Genomic DNA, 15,531 nt, shown 5'->3' with positions numbered 1-15,531 from the left:
GGTAAAATTAGGGGTCTCGCCTTATACCTGGGTCGGCTTATACTCGAGTATATACGGTATATATGTCATTCACTACTTGCTCCTTCTTTACCTTAAATAACCTGTCTTTAGGAATACTTCACTGGAGTTAATATGGACTCTAATACATTTGATGCACTATAATCTCTTCTATATACATTCCCAGGAGGTATATATGTATTTGCTTGAGGGATTTGCAGTTGAATACAGTGGGGGTCATTTACTAAGGGCCCGATTCGGGTATTCCCGACGTGTTACCCGAATATTTCCGATTTGCGCCGATTTTCCCTGAATTGCCCCGGGATTTTGGCGCACACGCCAGCTTGCGCGCGACGGATATCTGGGGGCGTGGCCGAACGAAAACTCGCCGTATTCGGAAAAACCGCCGCATTTAACAACGGAAAATGTGTCGCGGAGCTTGCACTGACCTTCACTCGGCCTGAGCTGGTGAACTCCAGCGTGTTCCGATGCTTTTCAGCGCAGCAGCGCCACCTGGTGGACGGCAGAGGAACTACCTTAACAAATCAGCGCAGCGCAGAGAACGCGCCGCTGGATCGCAAATGGACTAGGTAAGTAAATCTGCCCCAGTGTGATGATTGCAGTGTCACTCTTCTGTGACTTTGTGATCTTGAACAAATATTGTATCCTGCAGAGACTATTCACTGGCATTGACCGTAGCAGAGCCTGTGCGGCTGTACATGGAGGCTACATGGTTCCTTAGTATGGGGCATCTATGCACTAAACACTAAAAGTTATGATAACATACTTGGCATGGTGATAGATTGGGTCAGTACATCTGCATGGAGTCTGTATGATGTCACCCTGGTTCTGGGGTGTCCTAAGTATTTAGGTTTATGGACAGACTCAAAAACAGCACTGATGGGTTGATTGACTTCCTATGAAATTGGGTCTAGTGAGTGAGATATGGAGATAAGATTGTGAGCCGCATTGACAGTAGGGACTGATGGGAGTGATGATAATCTAATCAGTTTTGAAGAATATAAAGGCACTTTATACCATGTTTCCCCGAAAATAAGACAGTGGGGCACATTTACTTACAGGGTCACCGCAGTTCACAGAAAGTGCACTGTCCGACTCCAATGTACTATGCCGCGACTCACTAAGATCCTGCGCCCGATATCCTGCATGTGTCGCTTCCCCGCTCAGGTCCGCAGGAGTTCACTTTCTTTTTAGAGGTGCATCTAAGTGCTTGGGCTTGTGAAACTATTTGAAAGTTAAATCTCACGCTGAGTCCGAATCAGTCGGAACACCCGTCGGGCACCCCCCGATTTTTGTTGCATGGAAGCCAGCGCAACTGTGCCACAAAAAGGGTCACGTGTGGCAAAATCCCAGCGCTGACACTTCTTAAATACCTGTGCAAGCAGTTTTAACATTGAAGTAGAGGCACAGTCCGAAAAAAGTGTGTCACAAAGCGACGCAAAGCCCTTAGTAATTTTGAATGCTTGAATGCAGTTCACTGCAAAGGGGCCCACTGAGGCTCTGTCGCCCAGTGGCCTACTGAAACCTGGAGCCGAACCTGCTCCTGATGAACAACTCCCAGGGTGCAGAACCTATACACTCATGGTCATGTAATCATGATGTCATTGTAGGTCCTTTACTATGTATGGATTAGTCACAAAAGCTGTATAAATTTTGTATGACTGATACCTAAATTCTCTTGGTGTTCGTAGTCTCCTTAATGACAGGTCCCATAGCAAATATTTAAGCTATTGCTGATCTGATGCACTCCCTTAAATAGTGAATGGGAGTCCCAGAGATCAGGGGCAGATTAGGTTCCATGAGCCCTGGTCTGAATTAGACTCTTGGGACCCCTTGGGCCGCGTTCACATGCTGTGTTTGAATTACGCTTTTAAACACATTTCATAGGCAGCAGGGAGGCGCTTTGCCTGATCACATATTCATTTACACACAAACCCTTGTGATAGAGAACATGCGCCACATGTTTGGCATGTAAACAATGCAAAACCCCGTGATGCTCGTTCCCCATCACAAGCATTGTAATGTAAATAAATGTGTGTACTGGATCATACACCACTATATACACACACACATATATATATATATCCTCCATTGAGTCAATGGGATTCAGTTGTATTAGACAAGTGGCTGAGGTGTCAAGGAACTGTATCTATATACACATAAATATACCATATATACTATATACTGTACACTTTACTATATATATACCTCACACATACATCGCACATAACTCACTATATAAGTATACATGTGCCACTCTATACACACAGACATGTACTAACACATACATACACTACATACATATACATACAGTGTCGGACTGGAGTACGTTGGGCCCACCGGAGAAAATTTTTGGGGGGCCCACCCTTCATGTAATACCTGACTACTCCTAATTGAAGTGCAAAATCGTAAATTACCTTCAACAGTATTAAACCCAATTGGGCAGACTTATTAAAAGGATCTAACATCAGACAGTGCAGTGTACTATATAAATACAGTGCCAGAACTAATCTCCGTGCATAACTGCAGCACCAAGCATTTATGCATTTATGTTGTAAGAGTAGACTGACCGTATTAATGTTTTACCCACCAAAATGTACCCCGTTCCCCCTTCCAAGAAACCAACACAAAATACAATTTTTGGGATAAAAAACTGGGGGGTCGGCCACAGCTTTATTATTTTACAATAACAAAATAAGCGACCTGTGGGGGGAACCCCGACCCTTTCCCTAACTTCACCTTGCATGCCTGGCCCCGCCTCCGCGGGGGCATGTCCTAGTTGTTCCGTCAGGTGATTTAACTACCAGCCGAGAGGGTCAAGATTCCACCACAGGCCAAGCTGTGACTACCAACAACAACATGAACAACGCAATAACAAACAGCAAAGAATAAAATTTTAACAAACCAATAATATACAATAATAACATAGGGAGGGTGGGTGTTATCTCTTGAGCGCGGAGCAGTCAAAAGAGGCTGGGCTAGCTCCGCGCTCAAGAATAAATATCCTGGCCCGCGGCCCCCCAGTGGCCAGCGGAACTCGCTGGCCACCAATGGGAGATTAAAACAGAGAAGGAAGGGGGGGGGGGGAGAGCAGGAGGGATCGTGCCCCTTAAAGGTAAAGAGCACGGACAGTCCTGCAGCCCCCCCGCTTATACAGCCCGCGGGCTGAGCAGTATGGAGCATAATTTGGTGCTGTATTTATGTAATGAGGCCCCCTTCCCCTTAAAAAATACATGCAATTTACACACACATTTACACAATCACAATTATTTTTACATGTATACACATTCCTACATTTATACACACATAAGTATATACACATCACATTGAGAACATATACAACAACAATTTACAACACAGATAAACAGCATTATATATATTATACACACATCCAGAAAATACAACACATGGGCACAGATATACAGCATGCACACACACAACCAGAATATACAACATACACACAAATATATACACAGATATACACGCAAATATACACAGATATACACGCACATATACATACACAGCATATATACACATATATAAACAGATATATAAAGCACATATATAAACAGATATATACAGCATATATACACACAGATAAACACCATACATACACAACAGATATACACAGCAGATACACAGCACATATACGTGAATTTACATAAGTAGTCATAATACTTACCCACGTTCAGCTGGATGTTACCTCGGTCGGGAAGTGGTGAGGAGGTCAGCACGGAGGCAGTGTAGGAGAGGACGAATAGGCCTGTGAGGAGCGCGGTCCGGGGCAGAAGTGAGGAGCGCAGCCCGTGAGTGAGGCGCCAGGGCCGGATGAATAATGCGCGGGCCGTGAGCTGAGGTGGGCGGAGCGGGACGCAGCGGGGCGGGCTGGCCATGCTCATTTAGCAGCAGTCAGTAGACTCTGCTACTGAGTAGAGGGACGGGCCGGGAGTGGATGGACAGCAGAATTATACTTTGTTAATGATGTGCCCCACGGGCCCGCCCCACTACCTCTCCGCCCTACTCATATGTGGCCTGCAGTCAGGGGAGGTAGTTGGATGGCCCCAGGGACGACACATTATCAAAGTATAATTCGTCTGTCCAGCCCACTGAGTCAGTGTAACTTAATGTCGGGACTCGGGGCCCACGGGAGGTTCCCCCAGTACCCCGGTGGGCCAGTCCAACACTGGTTAAAACACAATAGAAGTGTGATTTAAAAAAACATAATTTTTTGGGTGGGGGTGAGTATGGGATAGGTAAGTGGGAAGGGGCCGTGGACCCTGGAGTGTCAGAACCTAGAGAGTCAGAACACCATCAGTGGATGGATGTTTCTTGCATATTTGCCCTCACAAGTGTCACGGGTGGTCCGATATCGCGGGTTGCAGGATCACCCTTGCCCCTGGCTGGCTGGCGGTGTTATAAGGCATAGTAGTAATATTTGTTATATTCTTGTGCATAGGGGGCAATTTTTATTAGTAAAAAACAAACATAAATACAGAAATACTTTTTCCATCAAAATAAATCATAGATCATTCAGTATAAATCATACATGTTCATAAAATAAAATGTATACTAAATGTAACTTAAGAGTCCATATTAGCTGAAAGGGAAACAAAGAAGAAAAAAAAAAAAAAAAAACTGAAAAAAAACAAACAAATGCTTCCACATTATATAATCAGACAGATTTCAGCCTAGATGGATGTTCCTCCAGAGTCTTACATTCTCCCCCTTTTTCCTGACCTCTAGTGACCGGATCCACCTGAGCTCGGACATGATGAGACTTATGGCCTTATGATGGTGGAATGGCTCGCTATGTATGGACACTCTGGTTCTCATGTGCCAGTGATAATATTTGATGACCTGGATCACTATGTACATGGTCTCCTGGTTAATGTTATGTACATTAGGTGTCACACCATAGAGGATCTCTGGGTACCTGAGGGACTGCAGTGATGGGATTCTTATCTTGGTGGATATTTCACGCCAGATGTTCCGTCCACCCCAGCACTCAGATATAAAGTGGACCATTGTCTCCTCCTGCTGACACCCGAGGGGACACATACGATCTGCCACACTTAGGAATTTTAGATTTCCCCTGACAAAGAGCTTTCCCTGTAATGAGAGCCAGGCGATGTCACAGAACTTGGGGGGCAGCCTCCGACCATTCAAGAACCTCAGACTGTCCTTTAGGATGGTGGTTGGACAATCCGGAAGTGCCAGCTGCAGAAAGTAGAAAGTCCTACAGACTCTGGAGTACAGATCTTTCCTGGTCTTAGTTTCTATGAAAGACTTTTCTATCCCCCATTTCCTTAAACACCGTATCCCATACTCCAGATACTGGGGGAGGAAGCCAGGAGTCCATCGGCCCCTCTTGAGACTGCCGCCTCGCATCCAGGATTCTGCAAAAGGCAATATCCAGTCCCTGACACTACTTACCCACAGGAGACCATTATTTGAGTCCAAGCTTCCAAAATTAACTTTCAGAAACATGGAGTCAAAAAATACCCTTGGATTTAACATATCCAGCCCACCCTCTCTCCTCTGCAGGTAGGTGATCCCTCTTTTTACTGGGTTCAGCCTGTTCCCCCATAAAAGCTGGAAGAACAGGCTAAAGAGCCTAGCGGAGAAAGATTCTGGCAAAGGAAAGACGACAGAGACGTAGAGGAAGACAGGGACCAGGTAAGTCTTCAGCAGAGTAACCCTTTCTCTATAGGTCAGCCTCCAGTTCTTCCATCGCTGAACCTTTACATTTCCGGCTTCCAACTTCTCTTCCCAATTTAGTGTAGAATTATCTTCCCTCCCGAATTTAACCCCAAGGATTTTAATATGGGCGGAGGCCTTGGCGAACTGTGGCAGATCAAAGCCAGGAGCAGTATCCAATGTCCAGAAAGCTTGACTCTTCTCAAGGTTGACCAGAGACCCGGAGGCCTCTGAGTAACTTCTGATGGCTGCAGACAACATCTCCACCTCACAAGGTTCAGATATCACCACAGTCACATCATCCGCGTAGGCAACAACATCCAGGGGCAAGCAACGGGGGACCGGCACCCCCTGAAAATCACACCGCTGCAGTGATCTCAGGAACGGGTCGATAGCAAACACATACAGCAATGGACTCAGAGGACAACCTTGTCGCACCCCTGCCTCTACCCTAAAAGTGTCCCCCTGCCAACCATTGATCAGAGGAAAGCTCTTCGCCTCTCTATACAAAGTTCTCAGCCAATCTATAAATTGTCCCGGAATACCGTACTTTGATAAAGTGGCCCACAGATAATCATGATCAACCCTGTCAAAGGCTTTAGCCTGGTCCAGACCTACAACATATCTCCCACACCTCAGAGCTTTACATCTCTCAAACATCTCCCTTATCGAGATGACTGCTCCAGAGATGTTCCGCCCTCTTACTGTGCCGTACTGAGAGCCTGCCAACAGTGCCGGGGACAAACAGACTAATCTAGAGAAGAGGATTTTTGCCAAAATCTTCCTGTCGACATTCAAGAGGGCGATCGGCCTCCAGTTCTTGATGTCACTAGGCTCTTTCCCTTTGGACAGCAGAATCAGCGATGAGACCCTCATGGATGGAGGCATCAGGTGATTTTCTAGACAATTTCTATAAACATCCATGAGGATTGGAGCCAAGAGGTCTCTGAACTTCTTATAAAATTCTGCTGTAATACCATCAGGACCTGGTGCCTTCTTTAGATTTAACTTATCAATCGACTCTTTTATCTCCTCCACCGTTATTTCTGCTGTTAAAGGAGAAAAGTCCAATTCTCTAGTGTCAGGGCCTGGAGTTGCCTCCAAGAATTGGGCCACTTTTTCCTTATCCAAAGCCTTCTTCTGAAACAAGTCAGTATAGTACGATCTCACCACCCCCAGGATTCCCTCCCGAGACTCTTGTAAAACACCCTGGGAGTCAGTGAGACCTGCGATCAGTTTTTTCTCCACACGCTCCCGGCAATTCTCAAATGGATCAGGTGCCCCTCGGGTGCCATAGTCCCTCTCCACTACCAGGGAGGTGTACCTACTGTACTGATACTGCCTTATCTCAGATTTCAGCCGGTCAATCCTTTGTCGGTCATCCCCACCCGCCGAATAGAGTGACTCCAATTCTTTCCGCAGTCTCAGATACTGGCTGTACTTACTTCTCCCCTTCTTAATTGACAGTCTTTGCAAGAGGGACCGGATCTCCTCCTTGACGTCCTCCCACCAGTCGGCCATGTTGTCATAAAAATCCACTCTTTCCAGTTGATGCTGCAAAAAAGATGAAATGTATTCCTGGACCGAGTTATCATCTAGTAGACTACAATTAAGTCTCCATAGCCCTCTACCAGCCTCAGGATACTTTGTAGCACCCAAACAAAAATATAAGGCCAAGTGATCCGAATATGGGACTGTTCTTTCTGTTCTTTCATTGATGGCTTCAGTAGGACTCACCAGAGCAAGATCTATCCTACTGCTTCGTCCTGCACAGGTGTAAGTAAACTTAGGACTCCTACCACCCTGTACAAAAACATCGGACAGGCCAGACTGCTGAATTATGCTATTAAGGACCTTACAGTCCCTGGTAAGGGGCCTACTGTTCCTGTCCCTGGTGGTAGTGGTGGCATTAAAGTCCCCGGCCATGATGACTGGAATAGACGTGAATAGATAAGGCTTCACATCATTAAAAAGCTGAGTCCTTTCGGTCACTGTCTGTGGGCCATAGATGTTAATGAGCCGGAGTCTTCTGCCTCTGATGGTGACCTCTAGCAGCAGGCACCGCCCCATCGATACCTCGGTGAGTCTGTGGACGGTGACATCATGGGTGTTAAACAAGATGGAGACTCCGGCATAAGGCTCCACAGCCAGCGACCAAAAGGAAGGACCAGACTGCCAATCTCTCTCCGCCTCTCGCATGAGACCCAAGGTGTTTAAACGGGTCTCCTGTAAGAAAAACACATCGGCATTGAGATATCTTAGATGATCATACACAACATGCCTGGTCCTTCTAGCTCTAATGCTATTCACATTGCTGGTGACCACAGTAAGATGGAAGTCTGCCATTAGAAAAAGAAGAAGAAAGAACATCCCCATCATCATAGATCAGAGTCAGAGTTATCTTCCTGACTACCGGCTTCCATATCCCATACAGACTGAGACTCGGCATTAAGGGGTTTCCTTTTTGTGGGAGGATCCCCCCCTGGGTCGTCATCATACTCCTCCATCATGCGCTTCAATTCTCTCTCTATCTCCTCCTCTCCATCTGACTCGGACAGTACACTGTACCTATTAGTGGTCACAGTAACGTCCGCCTGACTGTACACTTTCATTTTAGAGGGTTTTTGGACAGTGGTCCATGCAGTCTCAGGTTTTCTGGTGCTCCTGTCCTTTTTCCTCTTTTTAACAGCACTATTATTATCCCCAGTGGTAGGTGCTGGTGCTGGGTCAGGAGAAGGGACAGGCACTGGCTGCTCTGCAGGCTGCTCCAATACCTCCATGTCTCCCTCAGTGTTACCTGTCCCTGGATGGTCCGGGGCAGCACCACTAATATCTGGGGTCTCTGGCACTGTGCACACTGACCCTGATAATAACGCCTCCTCCTCCTGCTCCTCCTCTGGTACATCTTCCCCTTCCATCAGGTCTTCATCGGGGAGGTCCCTACAGATATTATGCCAGGCATCAGGACAGTCCCTATGGGGGTGACCGATCTGACCACAAAGGTTGCATCTGATGGTCTTGCAGTTGGCGCTCACATGGCCGAGGTCCCCGCACAGGGTGCACTTCACTGTGGTGCAGTTACTCGCCACGTGACCTGATCTCCCACACCTAAAGCATAACCTGGGCTGACCAAAATAAAAGCATACACCCTTCTCTCTACCGATAAAGAAGGAGTTGGGGAGGTGATGGGTGATGTTCTGGTTCTGATGTAATCTGACCAGGACCCTCCACCCCCCGGTCCAGATTCCATCCTCATCCCTGGTCTTAGTCATGTCTGACATGAGGGTGCAATGTCTCTTGAGCCAGGTAATGATATCCTGAGGGGGGACAGACTCGTTCCAGAACAGGATGGTGACAATCGCTGTATCTAGTTTGGAGATGGGAATAAAACTAAACTTGTTCCACCCCTCAGTATCTCTATAACGGGGTTGTTGAGCCCAGAAACGGTCCAGATTAGACATCAGCTTGAAGCTAATGTCATACCCCTGTCTGTCAGGAAGATTTATTACTGCCAAGATGTCGGCTGGCTGGAAACCCATCTGGGTGCACAACATGTCCCTGACCACGTACCTCCTGTCAGGTAGATCCTCCTTAGCCCCTCTATGCCTAAATCGGACAACATTTCTCCTCTTGAAAGCCTGACCAGTATAGCTGGTATTAGAGGAAAAAAATGGGGAACCCCGACTCCACGCATTACCTGATGACTGACCCTTGTCCTGCTGTGGGGGATGTGTTGGCTGCGGACCATCTGTAGTAGGGGGCTGCTGACCACCCGGAATATGGGGCTCTGCTGCCTGTGGTGTGACTAGTGGGGGGAACTCCTCAGCTGTTGACTGTCCCGCACCCTCCACAACATTGGGGCTCTCTGTGTCACCAGCTGCCCTAGACTGTACCTGGGATGACTCCTCAGCTGGGACATTATCAACCACAGAAACATCAGAAATAGCAACAACAGAGACATCAGCAATATCAGGCATATCAGCAACATTATCATCATTACTGCAGGACTGCCGATCACAGCCCTGAATGTCCTGCTCACATGTATCCTGCACCTCACAGTCCTGCTCACATGTATCCTGCACCTCACAGTCCTGCTCAGATACACCTTGGGGTACAGATACAGTGTTACCTGCATGCGAGAGTCCAGAGTCCTCCTGCAGTGCGCCGCCTCCTGGGACTTGTGGTGTCTCCTCCACTTCACTGCTGATATCAGGTCTGACTGCTGGGATTTGTAGTACCTCATTAGGGACTGCTGGGACTTGTAGTACCTCATTAGGGACTGCTGGGACTTGTAGTACCTTCCTTGTAGCTGCTGCAGGACTTGGCTGTTGTTGCCTCTTTTTGTAAATTTCTCCCTCCTCAAAAGGCAGTGTAGCTGGCTGCAGAATGGGTCTCACATGGGGCTGTGGGGTCTCACACCTGGATGATGAGGCCTTGTCTCCCTCAAACCTCTGCTGGTTCTTGAAGGTCTCTCCAACTGGTCCCATCTGCTCAATAGTGGCCTCCATCTCCCGCACAGTATCAGAAAGCTGTTTGGCCAGGGAGTCCAGCTTGTTGTTCAGCAGGTTCTGCTTCCCTGGGTTCGCTGCCTTTAGCATATATGTGCAATCTATCTGTTTTTGCAGGTACAGCTTTTGTTTTTTCAAGGCTTGCATCTTTCTCACCAGTGCTGGGATCTGCCCGGCCAGCTGGAGCTCCGGTGATGGCTCTGGGGGCTGCAGTTTGCTGCTGGGGTGTTGTTCCGGCTTGCTCACTGTGATGCTTCCTCTAGGTGCACTACCACCGCTCTTCCCTTGCACCAAACTCTGTGATTTTTGCACAAAGTCCTGAGATTCCTGGAGTTTCACGGTGGATGTCACTGCTCTTGGGGCACAATCTCCTGATGGGTGACTGGGTCCCAGATGTCTTGCAGGTATCACACTGGTCGCACCTTTGGGTCTTTCCTCATGGCCGCCTTGCATCTCCTTCCCAGCCTGCATTCCCCCAGACCTGGTGCGCTCCGCTGGTAACACAACTCGCTGCTTCAGGTTCTCCTGGATTGTTTGCCTCTCAAGAGATGTCCTCCTCTGCCTGCCCGGGGTGGAGGTTGATTGTCCACCTGAGACCTGGGATGGAGGCTGCTGCACACTCTGCATAGGACTTGCTTTTGGACTTTCCAACATTCTGCTTTTGCTCACAGGTGATCCCACACTGGCAGCTTGTTTCACCAGGGTCTTGCTTTTTGCTGCATCTTTTTCCACACAGACTTTCTTTACATGACTGCTGACACTTCTTACATTCTCAGAAACTTTGGGATTTTCTTCCCTTTCTTTAGCATGCTGGTTTGCTGGATTAGGCCTTGGAGCCTGGGCCTTGCATGGGGAGCTTCCCCACCCAGGGTGGCCCCGCCCTGGGCTAGCACCAGACATTGAGAGAGTTCAGGAGCTCAAACCACGCACAACCTCACCTCTAGGAGGCAGGATTATAGTAGTTATATTCTTGTACATAGGGGGCAGTATTATAGTAGTTATATTCCTGTACATAGGGGGCAGTATTATAGTAGTTATATTCTTGTACATAGGGGGCAGTATTACAGTAGTTATATTCCTGTACATAGGGGGCAGTATTATAGTAGTTATATTCTTGTACGTAGGGGGCAGTATTATAGTAGTTATATTCTTGTACATAGGGGGCAGTATTATAGTAGTTACATTCTTGTACATAGGGGGCAGTATTATAGTATTTATAATCATAAATACATTCTTCTGTATACACAATTAGGAATCAAACAAATATAAACTCAGAGTAAATGTAACTTAGAGTCCATAGCTGCTGCTGCTGGAAAGGAAAAAGAAAAAAGCTAAATCAATGTATATAGAAATTAAACACCAGATATATTCCTCCATAATTTCCTATTTCTCTGGTCTTTCCTGATTTCCAGTGATTTTAGCCACCTTAGCTCAGACAATATTTGGGATACCACAGCCATGTAGTTATAGGCCTCGCTGTGTAGGGACACCCGGGTTCTGGCATGCCAGTGGTAATATTTTATCACAGTTATTATAAGATACATGGTTCCCGGATCAATATCGCCATCTGGAGATGGGACGCCATAGATTATGTCCGGGTACTGGAGGAATTGCAGCCTCGGGATGTTCAGCAGGTCAGATACTCCTTTCCAGATTTTCCTCCCTCCCCAGCACTCAGAGATGAAATGCTCCATCGTCTCCTCCTGCTGACACCCCAGGGGACACTTCCTATCTGCCACACTCACAAACTTTAGGTTCCCTCTCACATATAACCTCCCATGTAGTGACAACCAAGAGATATCAAATAACTTGGAGGGAAGTCGCTTCGCATTGAGGAACCTGAGACTCTTCTGTAAGGTGGTGGTCACACAGTCTCTGAGAGCGAGTGGTGAGTGGTAGAAAGCCCGACATATCCTGAGGTAAATGTCTCTCCTGGTGTTACTGACAATATAGGACTTCTCCAGCTTCCACATCCTGACACACTTCAGACCATACTCCAGATACTGGGGGAGGAAGCCAGGAGTCCATCGGCCCCACTTGAGACTTCCGCCTCGCACCCAACACTCTGCAAAAGGCAATATCCAGTCCCTGACACTACTTACCCACAGGAGATCATCATTTGAGTCCAGGTAACCGAAATTGACTTTCAGAAACATGGAGTCAAAGAAAACCCTTGGATTTAACATATCCAGTCCACCCTCTCTCCTCTGCAGGTAGGTGATCCCTCTTTTTTCTGGGTTCAACCTCTTCCCCCATAAAAGCTGGAAGAACAGGCTAAAGAGCCTGGCGGAGAAAGATTCTGGCAAAGTAAATACGACAGAGACGTCGAGGAAGACAAGGACCAGGTAAGTCTTCAGCAGAGTAACCCTTTCTCTATAGGTCAGCCTCCAGTTCTTCCATCGCTGAACCTTTGCATTCCGGTTTCCAACTTCTCTTCCCTCCCAAATTTAACCCCAAGGATCTTAATATGGGTGGAGGCCTTGGCGAATTGTGGCAAATTAAAGTCAGGAGCAGTATCCAATGTCCAGAAAGCTTGACTCTTCTCAAGGTTGACCAGAGACCTGGAGGCCTCTGAGTAACTTCTGATGGCTGCAGATAACATCTCCACCTCACGAGGTTCAGATATCACCACAGTCACATCATCCGCATAGGCGACTACCTTCAAAGGCAAGCAATGGGGGACCGGCACCCCCCGAAAACCACACCGCTGCAGTGATCGCAGAAACAAGTCTATGGCAAACACATACAGCAGTGGACTCAGGGGGCAGCCCTGTCTCACCCCGGCTTCTACTTCAAAAGTGTCCCCCTGCCAACCATTGATCAGAGGAAAGCTCTTCGCCTCTCTATACAAAGTTCTCAGCCAATCTATAAATTGTCCCGGAATACCGTACTTTGACAAAGTGGCCCATAGATAATCATGATCAACCCTGTCAAAGGCTTTAGCCTGGTCCAGACCTACAACATATCTCCCACACCTCAGGGCTTTACATCTCTCAAACATCTCCCTTATCGAGATGACTGCTCCAGAGATGTTCCGCCCTTTTACTGTGCCGTACTGAGAGCCTGCCAACAGTGCCGGGGACAAACAGACTAATCTAGAGAATAGAATTTTTGCCAGTATTTTCCTGTCGACATTCAAGAGGGCGATCGGCCTCCAGTTCTTGATGTCACTAGGCTCCTTACCTTTAGATAGCAGAATAAGGGAGGACACTCTCATGGATGGAGGCATCAGGTGATTTTCTAGACAGTTGGTAAACACATCCACAAGGATCGGGGCTAAGAGGTCTCTAAATTTCTTATAAAATTCTGCTGTTATCCCATCAGGACCTGGTGCCTTCTTGAGGTGTAACTTATCAATGGCCTCTTTAACCTCCTCCTCAGTTATTCCTGCTGTCAAAGGAGGAAAGTCCAAATTCCTAGTGTCAGGGCCTGGAGTTGCCTCCAAGAATTGAGTCATTTTCTCTTTATCCAAAACCTTCTTCTGAAATAACTCAGCATAGTACGATCTCACCACCCCCAGGATACCCTCCCGAGATTCCTGTAAAACTCCCTGGGAGTCAGTGAGACCTGTGATTGATTTCTTGGCCACACGTTCCCGGCAATTTTCATATGGATCCGGAACCCCTAGAGTTCCGTAATCCCATTCTACCACTAGAGACGTGTAGCGGCTGTACTGATACTGCTTTATCTCAGATTTCAGTCAGTCAATCTTTTGTTTGTCATCCCCACCCGCCGAATACAGTGACTCCAATTCTTTCCGCAGCTTGAGATACTGGCTGTATTTACTCTTACCCTTCTTCACTGACAGTCTCTTTAAGAGGGACCTGATCTCCTCCTTGATGTTCTCCCACCAGTCACATATGTTGTCATAGAAGTCCTGTCTCTGGAGCTGGTCCTGAAAAAGGGAGTGGACACAGTTCTGGACATAGACATCATCCAGGATGCTGGAATTGAGTCTCCATAACCCCCGACCAATATCAGAGCGGTTAGAGACTCCCATGCTAAACAATAAAGCCAGATGGTCAGAATATGGGACAACTCTCTCGCTCATCCCACCAACAGTCTCTGAGGGACTCACAAATGCCATGTCAATCCTACTGCTCCTGTCGGCACATGTGTGGGTGTACTTGGGTTTCCTGCCACCCAGGGTAAATACATCACATAGATCGGCATGTGATATGATGTTACGTAGGACTTTTGAGTCTCTGACCACTGCTCTGCCCGAGGACCTGTCACCTGATGTCAAAGTAACATTAAAGTCGCCCGCCATTACTACAGGGATTGAGGTAAATAGATATTGTTTTACCTCATTGAGTAGCTGGATTCTCTCGGTCACTGTCTGTGAGCCATAGATGTTGATCAGCCGGAGCCGCCTACCATGGATGGTCACTTCCAGCACCAGGCACCTCCCCATCACGACCTCCGTCAGCCTGTGCACCGTCACATTTGTGGTGTTAAACAGTATGACAACCCCGTCGTACGGCTCCACAGCCAGTGACCAGTAAGAAGGACCAGACCGCCACTCACGCTCAGCCTCACGGAGATGCCCTAAGGTGGTCAGACGGGTCTCCTGCAGGAAGATGACATCAGCGTCCAGATATCTCAGGTGGTCATACACGGCGTGTCTAGTCCTTCTTACTTTAACGCTATTGACATTGCTAGAAGCAACTCTTAGAGAGAATCCAGCCATTACAAAAAGAAAAAGCAGAGCAGCGACCCCCATCATTATGTATCTGAGTCAGATTCCTTCTGCCTACCACCAGTCTCCATGTCTCCAGCTTCAGAGGGTCTTCTGTGTCCCCGTCACGCTCATTATCAATGCGTTCTAACTCACGCTCAAAATCTCCATCTGACTCTGATAAGACATCATATCTATTTGAAAGGACCATGACCCCGGCATCACCACTGGCTTTTTTCATGGTCTTAGACCCTGCACCTTACTCTGTCTCAGGCTTACGGGAGGATTTGTCTTTTTTCTTTCTTTTGTTCTTTTTGGCCTCCTCATATTCGGTAGTAGATGTTATAGAGGTGACTGCCTGAGGCTGGTCCTGAGTGACAACCTCCATATTCTCCTGAGTGCGGGCTGCTCTCTGAGGTTCTGGCGCAGTATCACCTGACTCCTGCCGTACCTCCTGCCTAGTTAGTATTTGACCTGACATCAAGGCCTCCTCCTCTAAGGCGTCTGCCTCCTGCACCATCTCATCATCAGAGAAGTCCCTGGCGATGTTATGCCAGGCCTCCGGGCAATCCTTGTGTGGGTGGCCCATCTCACCACACAGATTACACTTGACTGTCTCGCAGTTGGCGC

The sequence above is a fragment of the Engystomops pustulosus genome, chromosome 1, assembly GCF_040894005.1.
Source record: "Engystomops pustulosus chromosome 1, aEngPut4.maternal, whole genome shotgun sequence".
NCBI lineage: Eukaryota > Metazoa > Chordata > Amphibia > Anura > Leptodactylidae > Engystomops > Engystomops pustulosus.
Note: the sequence above shows the minus strand (reverse complement) of the source record.